Source organism: Vipera ursinii (genome assembly GCF_947247035.1).
Source record: "Vipera ursinii genome assembly, chromosome: 1".
Lineage (NCBI taxonomy): Eukaryota > Metazoa > Chordata > Lepidosauria > Squamata > Viperidae > Vipera > Vipera ursinii.
The window spans coordinates 75682278-75694609 of record NC_139512.1 but is presented as its reverse complement, the minus strand read 5'-3'; the positions used below and the strand labels follow the sequence as shown (position 1 = coordinate 75694609).

General features: G+C 42.0%; 1 protein-coding gene across 4 annotated transcripts in view; it reads left to right on the top strand.

The window, feature by feature from the left end:
- Positions 1-12332, top strand: part of DGKZ (diacylglycerol kinase zeta) — a 128152-nt gene that overhangs the window by 49809 nt on the left and 66011 nt on the right. The gene's annotated exons all lie outside the window — the stretch shown is intronic.

Here is a 12332-nt window from a genome sequence, read left to right as displayed (position 1 = left end):
ATACTGCACTACAGATTATTCATCTGATTTTGAAAAATATAAGAATGTTCAGCAGTGTAGTTAAAAGGTTAACGCGTGTGCTGAGAGACCTATGTGGGGTTTTTTTTTTCCTTATCAAAGAATACAAAAGTCTGTACACTTTTGATATTTAATGAAGAGGAAAGCTTTTGAGAAGATCACTGATAAAATATACCTGTCGGTGAAGAAGAAAGAAGCAAAAAAGTTGGAAAAAGGAAAAATAAAGCTTATTTGAGAACACTTTTGTGCACATTTTACTAAATAAAACTCATACAAGATTAATTTGTGACAGTCTTTGATATGTTTAAAGAATATGTATGTATCCATATATTTAAAAAAATCTACCCATATAAATATTTGAGTGATGAAGTGGATGATAATTCAAGAAAGCTTTTGTGATAATATGTCAGTCTTTCAAAACCAACGCAACCATAGGATGGGTTACCCCTATAGAATCTATTACAAATTATCCTTTAACCTCCCCCCCTCCTCCCTAGAATTTGCTGGCACACACTGTAATCCATGTTTTCATTGTTGAGAAAAATGAACCAGTCTACCCCAAATAACCTGAAAAATGACTTGAAACATCAGAAGAGAGAAGGGAAGGGGGAAATACCCCAGGCCTTCCGGGAAACTAATGCTCTTCCGTGGAATTTTGGAGTTGGGGGGGGAGGTTTGCTGCTGCAATGGTTTAGACTTAGTTCATCTCTATCGCTTATGCTGATAATAGAAAATAAAATATTAGCAGAGTTATATATTCAAGATGGACAGTATTTAATATTTATTTGTTATGTTTATGTAGGGGTGTGGGTCTCTACATATGTGTATATAAGTATGATTAGGTGTGTGTCGTGTATGTGTTCTACTTTGAGAGTGGGCAACTAAATTTCATTTTTGAAGTGTGCCGTTGTGCCCACAGTAAAAAAAAATGGACAATAAATTTAGGGTATGTTGCTATTTGGGCTTTCCCCCCCAAATAGAGTAATTTATCAGCCTCTATTTTCAAGATAAAGAGGCATCACTGATAAACTTTCCATTCCCGCCCCTTTCAGCAGTAGCCTGGCTTGCGAGTAGCTGCTGTCATCGAGAACAGAGAAGGGAAATGAAGCAGGACGATGACCTTTTGCTGAAGCAAAATCAGGTCAAGACACAGGACTATTATAGGGCGGAAAAGCAGATATGTAACACAAGAAGAATTAGCTAAGGGAGACTCCCATTTCTGCCTTTATAGTTTTTGATAGGTTTTTTCCCCCCCACTTCCAGATACTTTGTATGCCCCTCCCTTTGACTTTCCAGTGTAGTCTTTCAAAACCAGGCAGATGAAAGCACCCCAAAAGCATGGGAGCAAAATCCTAGGGTATAGGTAGTCCTGAGAATTAAGGTTTTTCCTTTGCAATGTGCAGTGTTTGCAGACATGTATGTTAAGACATGTTTCTGGGGTATGTGGCATTGTTCTCTCTCTCTCCTCTCTGTTTGCGCTTCCGTATTAAGCAGGAGCTGACAAAATGCAACTAATCTGATCTTACGTAGCATAGCTCTTGCATGTAGTCTTTATTCAGCAAAAGACAGTTTGCCCCAGCTTAGCCAAGATCAGTGGGCTGCACGTCTCCGGCTTTCCATTCCCACCCCTTGTAGCGGTAGCCTCCCTCACTAGTAGCTGCTGTAAGAGGAAGTGCTCTCGGTTGTTTTAAAAAAGAGCTGTCATGATTTGCAGCATGGGGAGGAGGCAGCTGGATAAACAGAGACCTCTCTTTCCAAACTAGGACAGAATCTCCACAGGCTGGCAGCCTGTCCTCTTCCAGTGGCCCACACTCTCTTCACCTGCAGGATTTCTCCTTCAGCTTCGGATCAGGTCGTAAAGGCTCTGCCCGTCCTTCCTTCCTTCCTTCCTTCCTTCCTTCCTTCCTTCCTTCCTTCCTTCCTTCCTTCCTTCCTTCCTTCCTTCCTCCTTCCCTGCTTAAAATTATTTGCTAGGTTTGCCATTCAAGGGTGAGGAAGTAGAAGTAGCTTCATGAACCCCCGGAGCAAGGGAATTTAGCCGTGATCTGAGACCAAGGAAGAGGTTATCCCTGGGGGGGGTAAACAATGATGGCTTACAAAGTTTCAGGAAAGGGTGTGTTACTACTAAAGAGCGGTACTGTGCTTGTGCCCGTTGGTTGGAGGTGTTTGCTGCTTGTTGCATTTGGGAAGAAAAGAGTCTTCTGCATTTTGTTTGTCTGGTTCTTAACCTGGCCTTCTGAAAAGACTTTCCAGTGCTGATGAAGCATGACCGTGAAGTGGTGCAACTGGTGTCACTTTTGTTGTATACAGCAAACCTGTTAAGCATGTCATGATGTTCTACGATGTAGGGAGACTAAAAGTTAATAGCGGATTATTTTTCTTGCCTTTCAAGTTATATACACTGTGTAAGGGGTTTTGTCTGTATCGGTTGAAAGACCTTAGTTTATCATCAGCCAGTTCACTTTGGCTTTTTAAAATACTTGCTGCATTTTCAGCATGTTTCACCAACCCGAAAAATTACTTGTGAGACAAAATCTAGTACGCTGACAACAGATAGAACTCGTTATGCGTCCTTGATTAGGTTTTAAATCTTTGGATACTATCAGTAAGGAAGAGAATGCTTTAATGTCCTATTTGGCTCATCAGCAGTTTTTCAGGATATAGTCTGATTTAGCTTCGGTAACCCATGTTAGCAAAACTTGTTTGTATCTTTTTCTTGGTTTCTGTCATTAATTTGACCCCCTTGCAACTGCCACTTCTTTCCTGCAAGCTCTCCAGCTTCTGTGATGGGAATTCTAAGAAACCTCAAAAATCATCATTTTCCTCTGTCGTATCAAATTCCACACGTTAGTTGTAAAATCTTTCTGGCAGAGAATGCTTAATTTTACTGTGGGGAGAGGTGTATATTCCTAAGGCAGAAACCAGCAGTACAGAAATGTGTTTTTAATATTTCAACTTCAGGTTAAATTCTTTGTCTGCCTGCTTGAGATTGTTGCTACAATTTCTAGACAGCCTGCCTCCTCTTTTTAACCTGTCTTAAATTTTTCAAGTTCCACTTTAGGTACAGTATCTGAAAAATATCTCAGTCTTTCCAAAGTTACACTAAGGAGAGGTTGGCTTTGTGGTAAAACCTGGATACTTTCTGCCAGTAATAAGAGGATGTAAGATAGCTCAGAAATGTCTTGGACAGCTGATACGCATGTTTAAATCATAGGTTCTGGCAAGCTACATGCCCTGCCGTTAACTACTCTTTGTGTCATGAAGTTTTCTCCCTGACATGGATCAAGCAACATTTTTCCATGACCCAGCAAACTCAAAATTACAGTGATTTTCATGATGATTACAGCTTACCGCATGGGTGTGGCACTTCAGCTTGTAGAATCACTTAAATGGCCTCTGTAACCATAATCATGTGCCCAGTCTCCAGAATACTTGTATTTGGCCCGTATTTTGTCCCATCAAGACCATTCACGTTTTAAATTTATAGGTTTCCTAAAGAACAAAATGAAGAGTCCCCGTGATAGACCAACATTTGATTTAACTTGAATATCTGACAGTTTTAATCCTCATGATGATACATGGGTAGCTGAATCTGGCAACTTACTCAAGCCCCAAAATAATTAGTTTTAATGCTAACAGTGTCAAAATTTCATAATTTAAGTTAAGGTTTTATTATTAGAGTGCCTAGATATAAATATGAATGCATGAAATTATGTTTATGTGATGTTTAGTAATCTGGTTAAAGACTTCCTCTCAAACTGAAAAATATAGGAACAGAGGGCATTTTTGTAATAACTCAGAAAAAAATACTTTGTGAATCAGATGGAAGACATCATTTATATTGGCTTAATATTAACATGACAATCAAGATCCATAGAATATTATACTGCCCACATTTTCAAAGACTTTCTAAATTCCATCAAGATTGAGCTGTACAATGCTCTTCTGAGAGCACATTTTGCAACAGAGAAGGCATAGATATTTGTAATAGCCAGGGATGGAGCACCAGATAATGGATTGCAAAAACTCAGATGACTACTTAATGGCAAAAAGAATATTGCCATCTTGTTGTGGTATAGATTTTTGCAGCCCAGATCTGGTAGCTGTAGGCAAGGTAATCTTAGTGATGGGCAGTAGGAAAGCTGATGGAGAATTTTGGTTCTCTTTCTCAGAGGAATACGATTCCTCTCGAAATCAGATCAGCCCCAATCTTCTGACTTCAGAAGTGTTTGAAAACCTGGTTCTGTGCCTAAGCCTGAGTGTGTAACAGAGCCCCTCTCCTGGTTGTGTTATGGATATGCTCCCTGTTCATAGGACTCCTCCTTTATTATTGTTGTATGTTCCGTGGTGCTGTTGAACACTAGGTCAAGAGATTTGCGTTTTTAGCTACCGGTATGCTTCTTTCAAAGGTAGACTATGCAATACAGCTTAATTGATCAGTTCTTGCAGTACTTTGGTGGAGGAACAGTATAAATAGCATTGTTTAAAATACGTCACTGGTTGCATTTAAAGCTAGTTTTGCCAACTGTAAATAACAGTGAGATATTTGAATGTGCATGAATGTGAAGAATGTTTCTGTTCTGCCAAACGATATCTATCAAAGTTAAGAGTTTATGCTAGTCTAATATAATATTCATGGTATATCTGTAAGGAATGAAATTGCAGAATTGGCAGTTATTCCATACTTTCCATTTTGTTTTGACAATTGAAGCTGATCATCAGTGAGTTCCACAGTGCTAGCTATGGCAGAACAAAAGTGTATTAATATTTTGTGGTTGTAGATCAGTATCAGTAAGATACTTAGACTCAAGAAAGCTATGATTATCGAGCAAGAAGCAAAGAATTGTATTAAAAACTGTTTGTAAGACTTTGAGAAGATTATTTGATGTCTTCAGCATTCAGAGGGCACAAAGATTGAATATGAAAATGCAAAAAGAATATATATATATATATTTTCTGGGAGTTGAGTCCACGCATCTTAAAATTGCTAAGATTGAGAAATATTGGCATAAACATGAGCATATAGATGTATAGACATAAAACCAAGTTTTTTAAAAAATTATGTCCAGTACAAGCTACCAGGGTCACATTTATACAGTTCAAGCTAACTATTTTATTAAATTCTGCCCATAATACAAGAATCTGCTTGCCTTCCCTTGGGAACAGATAGATAAGGTTCCATGGAGCCTAGGATAGATCAATCCTGGATCTCTTGCAGCTGCACTTGCCAGTGATCTCAAAACTTGCCAGTGATCTCCACTTTATTTCTCCTCATTGCCTGGGCTGGGCATTTCCCAACAATTGTGAGATTAAGAAAATAAAATGCTGTCCATCAGTAGGTTTCTATTTATTTATTTTAATCCCACCTTTGTTTTTCATACACAACTCAAGGTATACTCCTTGCTCCTATTTTCCCCACAACAACCCTGTGAGGTGAGCTGAGCTGAGAGACAGTGACTGGCCCAAAGTCACCCACCATTTTTTCATGTCTAAAGTGAGGCTAAAACTCACAATCTCCTGATTTTTAGGGCTACACTTTAATTACTTACACCAGATTGGCTCTCCTTTCTGTACCTTGAATAATATGAGCAGATTAGGTCTACAAAAATAGAGATAACTACTAAACGGCGGCAAAAGTTACACAAAGTTGGGCTTCCAGAATTCTTGATCAAGAGGGAAAGTTCTAGTGATAGAAAATTGCCTGTCTCCAAATGCTGCTGCTGATGATGATCATGGTCATATTCATACTGTTAGCCTCTCAAAAATTCCTGTGGACCTCATGGAGTACATTTTGAATACCTGCAGAAAGCTTTTAAGCTTTTGCAGTCGTCTGTTACTTGTCTACATTTTTACAAACTGGATCAGGCTATGTGCTTTTAAAAGGTAGTTTTACAATCCTGCTTTTCAAGATTTTCTGTTATAGGTTAGCGCTGAACTTACAACCACAGTTGAGCCCAGATTCACTTAATGACCATGTTACTTAAGAAATGGAATGATTGACTTAACAACTACGGCAAGAAAAGTTGTAAAATGGGGCAAAGCTTACTTAACAAATCTTCACTTAGCAACACAGTTTGCTTACCACTTCCCATAAGGCTGTTACATGCATGTTGTTTGGCCACGCACTCAAACTGTCGAGGTTTTATGGTTAGCTGCTTAAGAGTTCCAAATTTGAATGTTTGCTCAGTCATTGAGTTCCCCAAAATTATGGTTTTGGGTGACTTCAATCTACCATCCCTGGGAGGATCATCTGAGTTAGCTCGGGAGTTCATGGCTTCCATGACGGCCATGGACCTGACGCAAGTAATTCAGGGCCTGACTCATGTGGGGGGCCACACGCTCAATTTGGTTTTTCTATCTGGACAGTGGTTAGATGATCTTGGTGGGGGTTCTCCGTTTGCTATGCCCCTGTCATGGACCGATCATCATCTCCTGCGGCTGGTCTTCCGTTTTGCCACTCCCTGTCGTGGGCCTGTTGAACCAACGAGATGGTTCTGCCCCAGGCGCTTAATGGACCCTGAGAGTTTCCAGGCAGCGCTGGGGTCCCCACCTGCCTCCTTTGCTCACAGCTCGGCGGATGCCTTAGTGGAAGCCTGGGAAAGGGCAGCCACAGAGGCACTTGACCGAGTTGTACCCTTGCGGCCCCTGACCCAGTGCAGATCCCAGTGGGCTCCATGGTTTTCCGCAGAGCTCCGGGAGATGACGGGGCCTAGAGAGCTGTTGGAGATCTAGGCGGTCTGAATCCGACCGATTGCAACTAAGATCCTTTACTAGGTCTTATCTCGTGGCGATGAGGATGGCGAGGTCTAATTACTTTGCTATCCTCATCGCGTCCGCAGATAATCGCCCGGCCGCTCTGTTTAGGGTGACCCGCTCCCTCCTTAATCAGGAGGTGAGGGAGGAGCCCTTGCAGGGTCGTGCCGAGGAGTTTAGTCAACATCTGTCGGACAAAATCACTCGGATTCGGACCGGTCTGGACTCCGACTGGGCAGAGTCTGACGATCAGGACATGGGTGGTCTTGTCGATGTTATCTGGGAGGAGTTCGATCCTGTGACTCCGGAGGAAGTGGACAAGATTATGGGGAAGCTGAGCTTCACCACGTGTTTATTGGACCCGTGCCCTTCCTGGCTGGTTTATGCGGCTCGGGAGGGGACACGAGGCTGGCTCCAGGCGGTGATATCTGCATCTTTGAGTGAGGGTAGTTTCCCCGCCATCTTGAAGGGGGCGGTGGTGAGACCTCTCCTCAAGAAGCCTGCCTTGGACCCAGCTGTATTAAACAACTTTCGTCCGGTCTCCAACCTTCGCTTTCTTGCGAAGGTTGTTGAGAGCGTGGTGGCGCATCAACTCCCTTTGTTCCTGGAGGAAGCTGACTATCTAGACCCGTACCAATCGGGTTTCAGGCCCGGGTACAGCACGGAGACGGCATTGGTCGCTCTGGTGAATGATCTCTGGAGGGCCCGGGACAGGGGATGTTCCTCTGTCCTAGTCCTATTAGACCTCTCAGCGGCTTTTGATACCATCGACTATGGTATCCTGCTGCGGCATCTCAGGGGATTGGGAGTGGGAGGCACGGTACTTCAGTGGTTCTCCTCCTACCTCCTGGGACGTTCGCAGTCGGTGTTGGCAGGGGGGGCAGAGGTCGACCTCGAGGCCTCTCGTTTGTGGAGTGCCTCAGGGGTCGGTTCTCTCGCCTCTCCTGTTCAACATCTATATGAAGCCTCTGGGTGAGATCATTCATGGTTTTGGAGTTGGGTATCATCAGTATGCTGATGATACCCAGCTTTTCATTTCGACCCCAAACCACCCCAGTGATGCCCTCGACGTGATGTCCCGTTGCCTGGAAGCGGTTTGGGTCTGGATGGGGAGGAACAGGCTTCGGCTCAACCCTGACAAGACTGAGTGGCTGTGCGTGCCGGCATCTCGGGAAATTCAGATCATTCCATCTCTTACTATGGGGGGGTGAGTTATTACCCCCCGTAGATAGGGCTCGCAACTTGGGAGTCCTCCTAGACTCACAGGTTTCTTTAGAAGATCATATAGTAACTGTGACTAGGGGGGCCTTCGCCCAGGTTCGCCTGGTGCGCCAGTTGCGGTCCTATCTAGACCGGGATGCCTTGCGTACAGTCACTCATGCGCTCGTGACCTCTCGGTTAGACTACTGCAACGCTCTCTACATGGGGCTGCCCTTGAGGACCACTCGGAGGCTCCAACTGGTGCAGAATGCAGCCGCGAGTGTTGTGTTGGGGGTCTCCTGATACTCCCATGTTACACCTCTGCTCCGTGAGCTGCATTGGCTTCCAGTTGCCTTCCGGGTGAGATTCAAGGTGCTGGTAATGACCTACAAAGCCCTACATGGCATGGGTCCGGAATACCTTGGGGAGCACCTGCGGCCGGCATCAACTTCCCTCCGCCCGGTGCGCTCCCACAGAGAGGGCCTCCTCAGGGTGCCACCGGTCAGAGAATGTCGACTGGTGGCCCCCAGGGAGAGGGCGTTCTCTGTGGGTGCGCCTGACTTGTGGAACCGTTTACCGGTTGAGCTCCAGATGGCTCCCGACCTTCGCTCCTTCCGGCGTGATCTAAAAACCTACTTGTTTGAACAAGCCGGCCTGGTCTGATGGGTTTGGGTTTTAAATTATTGTTTTAATGTAATTTATTTATTGTATTGGGCACTATTGTTTAATCTGTTCTTAATTTTTGCATTTCGGTATTTTGATATTTATTGCCCTGTTCACCGCCCTGAGTCCTTTGGGAGAAGGGCAGTATACAAATTAAATTAAATTAAATTAAATTAAATTAAATTAAATAAATGTATGTATGTATGTATGTATGTATGTATGTATGTCCCTATCAGTGCAAAGATGGTTCAGGAGTCTTTATGTTGCCTTATGTATGGCTTCATGTTCTCATGCCAGGTAGATGCATGTTGTTTGTGACTCATAGACCAAAGTAACAGGGGAAGTAGGTGCTAAATTATTTTAAGAGTTAGGGAAATTCCCTGTGAATAGCGTATGTACTTCTTCCCAAGCCACCATGTCTCACAGCAATACAGGATTACCTACCCATAATGACATAAACAGTCTATTTCATCTGTCGTGCTGCATTTGATAAGACCTAGCAGCTGTAGCAAGGGAACCCTCCAGTTTTCCCAGTGCTTTTGATCAACTGAACGTTGTTAAATATAGTATACTTTAGTGGCTGAATGAGATCAAAAGCTGCAATAAACATTAAAATCAGCGCAGTTAATATAAAAAGGAGATATTTATAGAGAAGCAGAGAGATGAAGCAGCTGCATCTATAAGAGAAGACATCTTGCAATGTCAGAAGGGTATGGGAGTGAGTAATTCTGTGAAAACATGAGTGAACGAAAAAGTTCTGGCATGTGAACTGTGTAAAACTTGGAGTGAAATCCCTGGATACGCTTCCCAAGCCTCTTTGTTGGCCTCTTTAGCATTCTGATGGCAGTGATAGTGAAGGAAGCCTGTAATATCCTTGTGTCAACAGTAGCAACTATTAATAGTTCCGTACTTTTAACAATTTCTGGATCCCGGGAATATTATAATTGATACTATAGAGCAGGGGTCCCCAACCTTGGCAATTTTAAGACCTGTGGACTTCAACTCCCCAAATTCCCCATCCAGCTGGGGAATTCTGGGAATTGAAGTCCACAGGTCTTAAAGTTGCCAAGGTTGGGGACCCCTGCTATAGAGTAAAATAAACTCCAGGCTCCTCCTTTACACTACTGTGCTATGAAACCCATTTCAAAGAAATAAATGGGCAAGAGTGAGAAATGGACTCTCCTTTAGCCTCGTCTTAATATAAGCCAAAAATAGAAGTGTAGATTAAAGAATAAATAGGAGCTACTACAGTATGTACAATATTCTCCATGCTCGGATGACTTGTACACAGTTCCAGAGTTGGAGTGTATTGACAGGAAAGCATTGGATAGATCAGAGCCTTGGCTCTAACTGTTAGATGTGGGATATTCTTGTTTACATCTATTACATGTTTCAGAACTGTACAGGCAATCCTCAACTTACGACCACAATTGAGCCCAACATTTATGTTGATAAGGCAGAAATTTGTTAAGTGACTTTTGCCCCATTTTACAAGTTTTCTTGCCACGTTTGTTAAGTGAATCACTGCTGTTATTTAATTAGTAACACGGTTGTAAAGTGAATCTGGCTTCCGGATTGACTTCGCTTGTCAGGAGGTCGCAAAAGGCGATCACGTGACTCTGGGCCACTGCAACCGTCATAAATGTGAGTCAGCTGTCAAGCACCCAAATGTAAATCACGTGACCCTGGGGATGCTGAAACGGTCATAGGTGTGAAAAATGGTCCTAAGTCATTTTTTTCAGGGCAGTTGTAACTTCGTATGGTCACTAAATGAACCATTGTAAGTCAAGGACTACCTGCAATGAACTTTCTCAGCTGGGACAGGCCTCATTCAGACTTCCAAAAATAAGGAACAGATACTGGATTCTGAAGAAGTCAATTATTGCAGAAACGTTTCCTGTTAGAGCCCTAAAAGGAAGGAACTTTTTTTTTAATATATAAACTGGCCAGTGCTGGATCCTTCTGCAAGAAAACATGTCCAACTAATAAAGCTTATTATCGAATGATTAGCAGATGAACGGCACTTTGGTTTCAAATGCAACGCTAGAAAACAGAAATGAGCCTTCAGAGGCTTCTGTGACTGGAAGTATTTTTTACATGTGATCCATTCAGATGTTCCAAAATAAATGAGGTAAATATTCTTATTCCCGCTGAAAAACTTGCCCTGTGGATTAAGCTATATTATCAGTAAATGTGAGAGGAGGCTGTTTTGGGTGAGATGAAATGACACCTAATGGCTTCTTTTCATGCAAACTAATATTCACGATAACTGCAGTTTCAGATATACGAAGGTTACTCTGTCATATTAATTCTGTAGAGAGGGAAAACATAACAAGAAGTCTTTTTCATATGGAAAGTTAATCATAAATAAGCTTGGGTTTTGCTTTTTGTCGTTTGCTAACCAGATGTAGCAAAATTTGGTAAGAATTCTAACTTGTTTATGAGAAGCTGACATGAAAGACTTACTTGTTTTTGTAAGGCATTCACTCAGTAATTTCAGCAACCACACTGAAAGCCTTTTGCTTGTTTTAGTCATCTTTTAAATAAGGCGATATATTTGCCATAGAAATATGAATGTGGATTTGTATGCATTATGAATATTCCAGAGTTAAGATCGAGAGTATGGTTTTTATCTTTGAACCACTACATTTAATTGACATTCCAACTTTGTTTTTGGTTGTCTACATAAAAAGTTAGCTATCCAGATCTTAGTTTTCATTTTATTAAAATAGTCTCTAATACATTCTAAGTTATAAGAGAAATGGTTATACAGTTTGTAAATGAGAAGCTCATCCATTAGATAGATAGATAGATAGATAGATAGATAGATAGATAGACAGACAGACAGACAGACAGACAGACAGACAGACAGACAGACATTGATTGATTGTATAATGCATAAACATTATCTGCCACTTTTCTTGCAATGTGGAATTGCTATTAAGAGCGGCAGGCAGATTAAATAAGGCCAAGTCATGCCCATTGTTGCTGATCTTATGGGCACATTCACGTATTTATTTATTTTTTTTAATTTATTTTAATTCCATTTATATCCCGCCCTTCTCCGAAGACTCAGGGCGGCTTACAAGCTTTTTTTTTTCAACTTTTCTATGATGCGTAGTTCTTGTATTCCTTGGTGGTTTCCTTTCTAGGTATTAACTAGGCCTGATTTGACTTAACATCTAAACCAAATAGCTCAGAAATGTTTAAGGGTTTTGCAGATATTTAGTATATATTTATGTTTACAGTTGCCTAGGCACCCCTGATCAAAATGTGTATTACAGTGAGTGACCCCCTAAATCAACAGAAGCTGACACAACCTCTGAATCATACAAAATTAAATATGACATCCTTCTGTATATTTGATTAAAAGTTTGCCAATTCAAAGTAAGAAGACAGTGAATATAGCAAGTCCAGAAATTTGAATAGTTGTTTCAATATTGCGTTTTTAAGTTAAAATACTGTTAGTAAGAACCCAAAAGTTTATTCACTTGAGAAGCCTATAATTAGCCAGAATACAGTGCCATAGATCAGGGGTGTCAAACTCAATTTCACTGAGGGCCACATCAGCATTGTGGTTGCCCTCAGGGGGCCGGGTGGGTATGGCCTGGGTGGGCGTGGCCTACTGGGTGGGTGGGGCTAGAGTGCGTATGGCCTACTGGGTGGGCGTGGCCAGCTCTACATTGTTCCCATCAAGG